We start from the raw sequence: 9,462 nt of genomic DNA, 5'->3' as shown, positions 1-9,462 counted from the left end.
CATACTAGAGTGGGTAGCCATTTCCTTCTCCAGGAGATCTTCCCAATCCAGGGATCAAACTGAAGTCTCCCACACTGCAGGCATATTCTTTACCATCTGAGACATCAGGGAAGCCGAAAACTGCTGGAGTGGGTAGCCTATCCTTTCCCCAGGGGATCTTCCCAACCCAGGAATTGAACCAGGGTCTCCTGCATTGCAGGAGTATTCTTTACCAGCTGATCTATGAGGGAATCCATATCTGAGGTTATTGATATTTCTCCCCACAATCTTGATTCAAGTTTGAGCTTCATCCAGCCTGACTTTTTGCATGCTGTACTCCGTATTTAACTGTATGTAAGTTAAATAAGCAGAGTGACAATATACAGCCTTTATGTACCGTTGTCCCAATTTTGAACCCGTCCTTTATTCCATGTCTGGTTCTAACTGTTGCTTCTTTACCTGCACACAGTTTTCTCAGGAGGCAGATATGATGGTCTGGTATTCCCATCTCTTTAAGAATTTTTCATGGTTTGTTGTGATCCACACAGTCAAAGTCTTTAGCATAGTCAATGAAGCAGGAGTAGATTTTTTTCTGAAATTCTCCTGCCTGAAATTCTTCTGTGATCCAACAGATGTCAATTTTATCTCTGGTTCCTCTCCTTTTCTAAATTCAGCTTGTACATCTGGAAGTTCTTGGTTCACATACTAGTGAAGCCTAGCTCGAAGGATTTTGAGTATGACCTTGCTAGCATGTGAAATGAGTGCAATTGTGTGGCAGTTTGAACATTCTTTGGCATTGCTCTTGATCAAAAAACAAAAGATGCTTAATCTCATTTTTACTCAAAGTCTTACTAAACAAAATCGCAATAAGATGCGATTTTACATCCACCAGGCTAGCTAGATTGACAAGTCAGTCAGTAAGTTTGGATATCATACAAGGCAATGGAAACACTTTCTGGTAGAAAATGTTGAAAGATATAATTTCTTTTGAAAACACTTTTCATTACATAATAATCCCTCTCCTGAGTTTTAAACTTGGCAGACTCTGGTACAATCACACTAAGATGAAGTACAAAAATACTCAGACATCTGCATATAGTCTGAAGTAAAGCAAAATCAGTTCTGCATATTTTGGTTGAAAGGGGATAAATCTCTTCAAGAATATTATGAACCTCAATGAATTTATGAAAAACCTTCAGAAATACACTAGAGTCAAACTTGCAGACGAGTCAGAGAGATATACTGCAGAACTCATGAGGGAGTTACTAAACACTGCAGAAGCACAATGCAGAACTGGCCCAGGAAGCAGCTGAGTCACTCTCACCAACTACAGAAGCCCACTGAGAATGGGCCTGAAGAATGGGCTGCTGCCGCCACTCAGCCACCCCTCAGAGAACGGAAATGGCTGCTGCCTGCCTGAGGCTTAACTGAACTTATTTCATATCAGAAGTCTGGCACTGCCCTGTTGTTGCAGGAATCCAAGGCACGTTCCTTCATGGAAGTTGCAAGAGAGACTTTTGAAATACAAACTGAGCACTGTGAAAAAATTCCAAAATATGAAACAGGAAGAATGTTATTAATAACAATAACAGAACAAAAAATCATGCTATTATCTTAATAGATGCAAATAAAACATTTAGCACAATCTAATACTCATTCATGATAAAAATTCTCAGCAAAGTAGGGATAAAAGGAAACTACTTCAATCTGATAAGGGGTATCTGTTGAAAAGTTAAAAAAGTTAAAACCATAGTTAATAGGAAGAAACTGAAAGCCTTTCCCTAAGAATGGGAACACAGCAATGAGAGCATTATCATGGCTTTCATTCAACATTGTGTTGGAAGTTCTAGCCACTGCAATAAAACAAGAAAAAATGATGAAAGATTGAAAAGGAAAAAGAAAAGCGTGTTTCCACTTGTACATGACATTCATTGAACACATCAGTTCAGTTCAGTTCAGTCGCTAGGTCGTGTCCGACTCTTTGCGACCCCATGAACCGCAGCACTCCAGGCCTCCCGGTCCATCACCAACTCCTGGAGTCCACCCAAACCCATGTCCATTGAGTTGGTGATGCCATCCAACCATCTCATCCTCTGTCATCCCCTTCTCCTGCCCTCAAACTTTCCCAGCATCAGGGTCTTTTCAAATGAGTCAGCTCTTTGCATGAGGTGGCCAAAATATTAGAGTTTCAGCTTCAGCATCAGTCCTTCCAAAGAACACCCAGGACTGATCTCCTTTAGGATGGACTGGTTGAATCTCCTTGCAGTCCAAGGGACTCTCAAGAGTCCTCTCTTTACTAATGTTACTTAGAAAATTCTAGGTAACATTAAAAGCAGCTACTAGAACTAATAAGCAAATTTATCAAGGTTGAAGGATTCAAATTCTGTATGCAAATGATAATTATATTTCTACATACTAGGAACAAATGATTAAAATTGAAATTTTTGAAAATGTCACTTACAATAACAAAATGATACTTAGGAACAATTACTTAAAATATGTACAATACCTATAAAATAAACTGTATACAATATTTTTGTGAGAAGTAAAGACAAACAAATAGAAATATACATTGCATTTTTAGTTGGAAGATACAACATTAGGTTTCCAGTTTCCCAAATTAATCTATAAATTTATTATAGTAAACTTTTTTAGTAGAAATTGATAAAGTGATTTAAGAATTTTTATTATAGATGACCTAGAGTAGCCAAGATTATCTCAAAAAATAAAAACAAAGTACTTCCTGATTTTAGACTTACTGTAATGATATAGCAACCACAACTTTGTGGCAATGGTGAAAGGACAGACAAGTAAGTCAATAGAACAGAATAAAATATTGAGATATATGTGACCAATAGATTTTAGAAACACTGGTAAGTACATAATAAAGAATGTATTATTATTGTATAACCAAATGTTATAAAATAGTTGTATGTGTTTAGATTTTATGGACACCTTATAAGTCTACAAAATTGCAATTATTAGATTTTCAACAGATATTCTAAGGTACTTAAATAAGCAAAAGAGTTTTGAAAACTTGTACTGGAAAAACTGGATATACATAAGAAACAAGTGAACCATTAACTAAAATCAAAATTAAGTTCAGATCAATTATAGATCCAGATATTAAATAACAAAGATAAAATTGTTTAAAAATAGGAAGTATCTTTGTAACTTTGTAAGATGGAGAACACAAAAATTAATCATAAAATCAAAAATTAAAAATTAGATTTTAATAAAATTAAAAATGATTGCTCATCAAAAATCACCATCAAGAACAGAAAAATGCAAGACAAAGACTTGGAGAAAATATTTGCTATATACAAATGCACCAAGAATGGAATCCAGAATATATATTTTTACAAAGCAATAATCAAAAGAAAAATAACCCAACACAAAAAGAGAAGGAAGGACAGGCAAAGACTTGAATAGATATTTCATAGGACGAGCAACATCATTTAGTCATCAATAAGATAATTTAGTGAGTTATCAGTTCACTCACTAGCATGGCTAAAATTTGGAAGACTGACAATTTCAAGTGTTAACTAGAAAAATGGAACTTTAATGCAAGCAAAACTAGAATTCATTCACTGCTGGAAATGCTACAACCACCTTGGAAAACCACTCAGCTGTTTCATATGACGTTAAACTTCAACTAAAATTTGAGCCAGAAGTTCACTTCAAGGTAATTATCCAGGAAACAGAAAAGCCTAAGTGGCACAAAATAATTTGTATTATAATGTTTATAATATTTCCAGCCCACAACTGGAAATTACTAAAATGGCCATCAACATGTAAATACATAGAGGAATATACAGTGCATCCACTTAACAGAATACTCATCAGTCATAAGAAGAAATAAAGTTTTATAATGATCTTGCAGAAATTCAGCCAAATTTCTGGGCTTCTCTTCTAATTCTAGTCCTCTTGCTATTTCCACCACATCTCTAGTTACTTCCTCCACTGAAGTCTTGATTTTCTCAAAATCATCCATGAGGTTTGGAATCAATTTCTTTCAAACTCCTGTTAATGTTGATATTTTACTTCTTCCCATAAATCAAAAATGTTTTTAATGGCATCTAGAATACTGATTCCAGAAAATTTACAATTCATGCTGCCCAGATCCATCAGTGGAATCACTATCTATGGCAGCCACAACCTTAACAAAGTGTTTTTTTTTTTTTTTCCAATGATAAAAAATCTTGAAAATTGAGATGACTCCTTGATCTATGGGTTGCAGAATGGATGCTGTGTTGGCAGGCATGAAAATACCATAATTCCTATACATTTCCATCACAGCTCTCGAGTAACCAGATGCATTGTCAATAAGCATATTTTGAAAAGATTTCTTTTCCCTATGCAGTAGTTCTCAACAATAAGCCTAAAATATTTGTAAACCATGTTGTGAATGGGTTTCCCTGATGGCTCAGAGGGTAAAGCATCTGCCTGTAATGAGGGAGACCCAGGTTTGATCCCTGGGTCAGGAAGATCCTCTGGAGAAGGAAATGGCAAACCACTCCAGTACTCTTGCCTGGAAAATCCCATGGACGGAGAAGCCTAGTAGGCTAGAGTCCAAGTGATCGCAAAGGGTCGGACACAACTGAGCGACTTCACTCTCTCTCTCATGTTGTAAACAGATGTGTTGTCATCTAGGCTTCATTGGTTCAGTTCTAGAGAACAGAGTAGATTGAGCATAATTCTGAATAGCCCTAGGGTTTTTAGAACAATAATTAGCATTGGCCTCAATTTATAGTCACCAGCTGCCTTAGCTCTCAACAAGAAAGTCAGCCTGTCCTTTGGGGGTAAGGATTGTCTGCTCCTCTCTAGCTATGAAAGTCCTGGATTATATATTCCTTCAATATAAGGCTGTTTCATCTACAAGTATTTTGTTTAGTGTAGTCACTTTCATTAATTATTTTAGGTAGATCTGGATAACTTGCTACAGTTTCTACACCAGTACTGATGCTTTACCTTGCACTTTTATGTGTAGAGATGGTTTCTTCCCTTAAACCTCATGAATCAACTTAAAGTTTCTTCCCTATCATAGCCTACATAGAATTGAAGAGAGTTGGGGCCTTGCCCTGGATTAGGCTGTAGTTTAAGAGAATGTTGTGGCTGGTTTAATCTTCTGTCTAGACTGCTAAAACATAGCAATAAGTTTGTCTTCTTTTCTTGTGATTCTTGCGTTCACTGGAGTAACACTTTCAATTTCCTTCAAGAATTTTACCTTTTATAAAGGTATTTATAACTTGGCTAATTGCTTGGCATAAGAGGCCTAGCTTTCAACCAGTCTTGGCTTTTGACAAGACTTCCTCAAAAGGAAAACAAAGCAAAACAAAAAAGCTTAAATCATTTCTAGCTTTTGATTTAAAGTGAACATTGTGTGACTGTGTGACTTTTCTTTCACTTAAACACTTAGAGGCCATTGTAGGGTTATTAACTGGCCTAATTTCAATGCTGTCGTGTTTCAAAAATTAGAGAGGACTGAGGGAGGGAGCAAGATGGGGAAATAGCCAGTCAGCGCAGCAGTAAGAATGCACACGCTGAACAATAAAGCTCGTTGTCTTAAACAGGCACTTTATGGCACCCCCCAAAAATTACAGTGGTAACACTAAAGATGACTGATCACAGAACACCAAAATAAATACAATAATGATGAAACTTTTGAAATATTGCAGTATTTAACAAAATTTGACACACAGGGTTTCCCTGGTGGCTCAGTGGTAAAGAATTTGCCTGTCAATGCAAGAAACATGGGTTCAATCCCTGATCCAGGAAGATCCCACAGGCTGCAGAGCATCTAAGCCCATGTACCACAACTACCGAGCCTGTGCTCTAGAGCCCAAGAACCACAACTACTGAAGCCTGCACACCCTAGAGCCTGTGCTCCTCAACAAGAGAAGACACCACAATGAGAATCCCAGGCAATGCAACTAGAGAGGAGACCCTACCCACGCAGCGAAGACCCAGCACAACCAAAAATAAATAAATAAAATTATAAAAAAATGTTGGACTCAGAGACAAGTGAGCAAATGCTGTTGGAAAAAAATGGCACCAATAGACTTGCCTGATGCAAAGTTTCCATAACCCTTTTAAAATTGGAAAAGATGCAATATCCACAAAGTGCAATAAAATAAAATGAGATATGTCTGTATATCATAAATTCTGCATTGCCAAAGTTCAATAAATATCATATATCCTCATTTTACTTTATATATCAGGTTTTGAAACAGAGTGCTAAGTTATTCAACAAATTATTAAATACTTCTCTCTTGAAGTACTCTCCCCTGCTGGCTTCTGAATCAGTGCAGGCTCCTAAATTTCTCCCTACATCAATAGCCACTTCTTGGTCTTCTTTGCTGGACCATCTAATTTTTCACAACCTCTAAATTATGGTGTATCCTGGAGTGCAGTCTTTGGACCTTTCCTCTATCTACTCTTATTCTCTGTGTGAGTCCATCAAATCCTTTGGATCCAAGCACCAGAAGAACTGCATCACTCACAAATATATGTTTTTAACTTTGATTTCTCCCTCTGAAATGCTTCCTGGAATGGCCTTATCTAGAATTACTCTTTGCCACTATCTTTTTTCCTTGTGTTTCATTTTTTATTATAGCCCTTATCACTGCCACACACACACACACACACATATAATGTGTTTAAGGATTTAATATCTGCACCTACTCTATAAATAAATGCTATTTGAAGGCAAAGCTTTGTTCACCACTGTATTCTCAATGCCCAAAATAATAGCTTGTTGTTCAGTCGTTCAAGCCCAGGGCTGAAAGAGCTGAGTGCATAGACTTTGTCCTGCACCAATGAGATGAGCAACATTGTGCGAACTTGCAGCCATATCTGGTTATTAGGCCAGTCTTCACAGCATCGGGATGGCTGCTGCTTCATGTCAGCCTTCACATTTTACACACATTTCTGTTGTGCCCAACCGTTACCTGGAAAAACATCCAGAGAATTCTAGAGAACATAGTTCTAACTTCTCTAAGTTGACACAGTCCACAGTTACCATATGGAGTATCTTCCTTCTTGGAAAAAGTGATAGTCCAGTAGAAAGCAGAATAAAGGAGGGAGAAAGACATACTAAGCTCTGAGAGAAGCAAGTCCCAGACAGAGCTGACAGTGAAGGTGAAGGCCTGACCTGAAACATGCTCAGAGTGCTCCCAGAATAGGAAGGAGGTCAGCATGGCTGCAGTGGGGGAAGGGAGAGAAAGATGCCATCAAAGAGGTGCCTAGGGCATCAATTGTTTGGGGCTTCTGCTTCCCATCATACTCCAGGCAGTGCATATAGAAGACAGCCAATAAGTATATTTTAAGAAGGCAATAAATATACAAATAATTAATTTTCTTTGTAATATGGGAGTTAAGAAAATTGAGTTAGTTTAGGAAGAACTCTAATATAAACTATTTAAGTTCATGAATTCTAACTTAAGTGTCTGTGTGGTGGCTACAATGTCTTTTCAGCATCAGCATGTGAGGGTTGTCTTATCTGCATCTCCATAAAACTCGAAGAAACAAGGGTGTGGATAACACAGCCAACTTCTGTACACTAATCATGCAGTGCAGTGAAAGTCACTCAGTCGTGTCCGACTCTTTGAGACCCCATGGACTATAAAGTCCATGGAATTCTCCAGGCCAGAATACTGGAGTGGGTAGCCTTTCCCTTCTCCAGGGAATCTTCCCAACCCAGGGATAGAACCCAGGTCTCCAACATTGCAGGTGAATTCCTTACCAGCTGAGCCACAAGGGAAGTCCAAGAATACTGGAGTGGGTAGCCTATCCCTTCTCCAGTGGATCTACCCAACCCAGGAATTGAACCGGGATCTCCTGCATTGCAGGAGGATTCTTTACCAACTGAGCTATCAGGGAAGCCTGATACCAATCATATCTAAGTTCAACACTGCAGAAGATATAAAAAAGCTCTGAAAAGATCAGATCTGTCATCAGAAAGATGAAATGACAGATTAAATTCTCACTAAATGCAGATCCCAGAGAGGTCACTATTGTTACTGAGATAGATATTTACAGGATGGAGGAGCAGGTGGCTAACTCCAGACAATAGCTAAACAGCCAAACCAAGCAGAGGCTATACAGACACAATATAATTATTATGAAGTTATGAATGGGAGCATGAGTCAACTATGTGCTGATTTACATACAGAATATACATTTTTATTAGGTTTACACGTGGATGATACTCTTATGAAAACTCATGTAACAGCAGCACCTCTGAGGAAGAAGCTATGCTTGAGGGCACTTGATTGGAACTTGAGGAAGGTCTTTGGAGGCACTTGAGATTCCAGTGAATTACTCAAAACATTAACAATTTCTCTAATACATTAGAAAAATACAAATTAAAGATATAGCTGGGAAGCATTCATCCTCTAGTTACTACAAGCCAGGGTAAACCCCTACTTTTAGTCTCTTTAAAATCTGAACTCAATATATCTCAGAATCCAGTAAGCATACGGAGAAAGTTTTTAGCTGAGGAAATAAAAGAACACTACTTTTCTTGCACTTGAATCATGGAGACATCTGCCATAAGGAGAAATAAATTTCATGAGACAGAATAACAGACCACGTCTGCTATATTGTACAGATAGAGGGCACATAATCAATTAACCTTTAAAACACACAAGAAAAGGAAACTCTGTCAGAAAACAAACAAGAAAAACAACAACAACAAAAAAAAAAAACACCCTAAAAATGGCCAGTCTAGTAACTATGAAAAAAACCAAGACTTTAAATGGGCATGTAGACAAAAGATAACCCATTTGTACTGAAGGAGAAGGGCAAATCAACTAAGTCATAAACAATGCAATTGATAAAGAAATGTAATGTACAGGAAAATCACTAAGAAGTTATTCATAATTGTTCTCATGAATAATATTCATCAGTCTAACAGTTTGGTTTCCAAAATGGAAAACAAATAATAGAATAATGGACCACCAATGTGGATAAAAATAACTGGAGAGGAAATACATCAAATATTAGAACATATTCACATAACAATCAGATTATTTCAAAACCCAGGAAAGATAAAACTGGAAAATAAAAATGATGATATAAGTAATATAACTAGATATATAACATCCCAAACTAATCAGCTAGTAGAACTAGTAACTAGATAGGTCTATCAAAAAATTAGATATTTAGAATAAATGTGTCAATTACATAGTCAGATGAATACAATTGCTCTGCTCTCCTAAGACCAAAAGGTTGAAACTATGGCCAGAAGTCATTTAGATGTTGCTCTGATTGAATGTCCCTATATGTCCTTCAGTTCAGTTCAGTTCAGTCGCTCAGTCGTGTCTGACTCTTTGCGACCCCATGAACCGCAGCAGGCCAGGCCTCCCTGTCTATCACCAACTCCCAGAGTTCACCCAAACCCATGTCCATTGAGTTGGTGATGCCATCCAACCATCTCATCCTCTGTTGTCCCCTTCTCCTCCTGCCCTCAACCTTGCCCAG

Source organism: Dama dama, chromosome 16, assembly GCF_033118175.1.
Source record: "Dama dama isolate Ldn47 chromosome 16, ASM3311817v1, whole genome shotgun sequence".
Taxonomy (NCBI): Eukaryota; Metazoa; Chordata; class Mammalia; order Artiodactyla; family Cervidae; genus Dama; species Dama dama.
The sequence above is the reverse complement of the archived record's forward strand: the minus strand, read 5'-3'. Positions refer to the sequence as shown.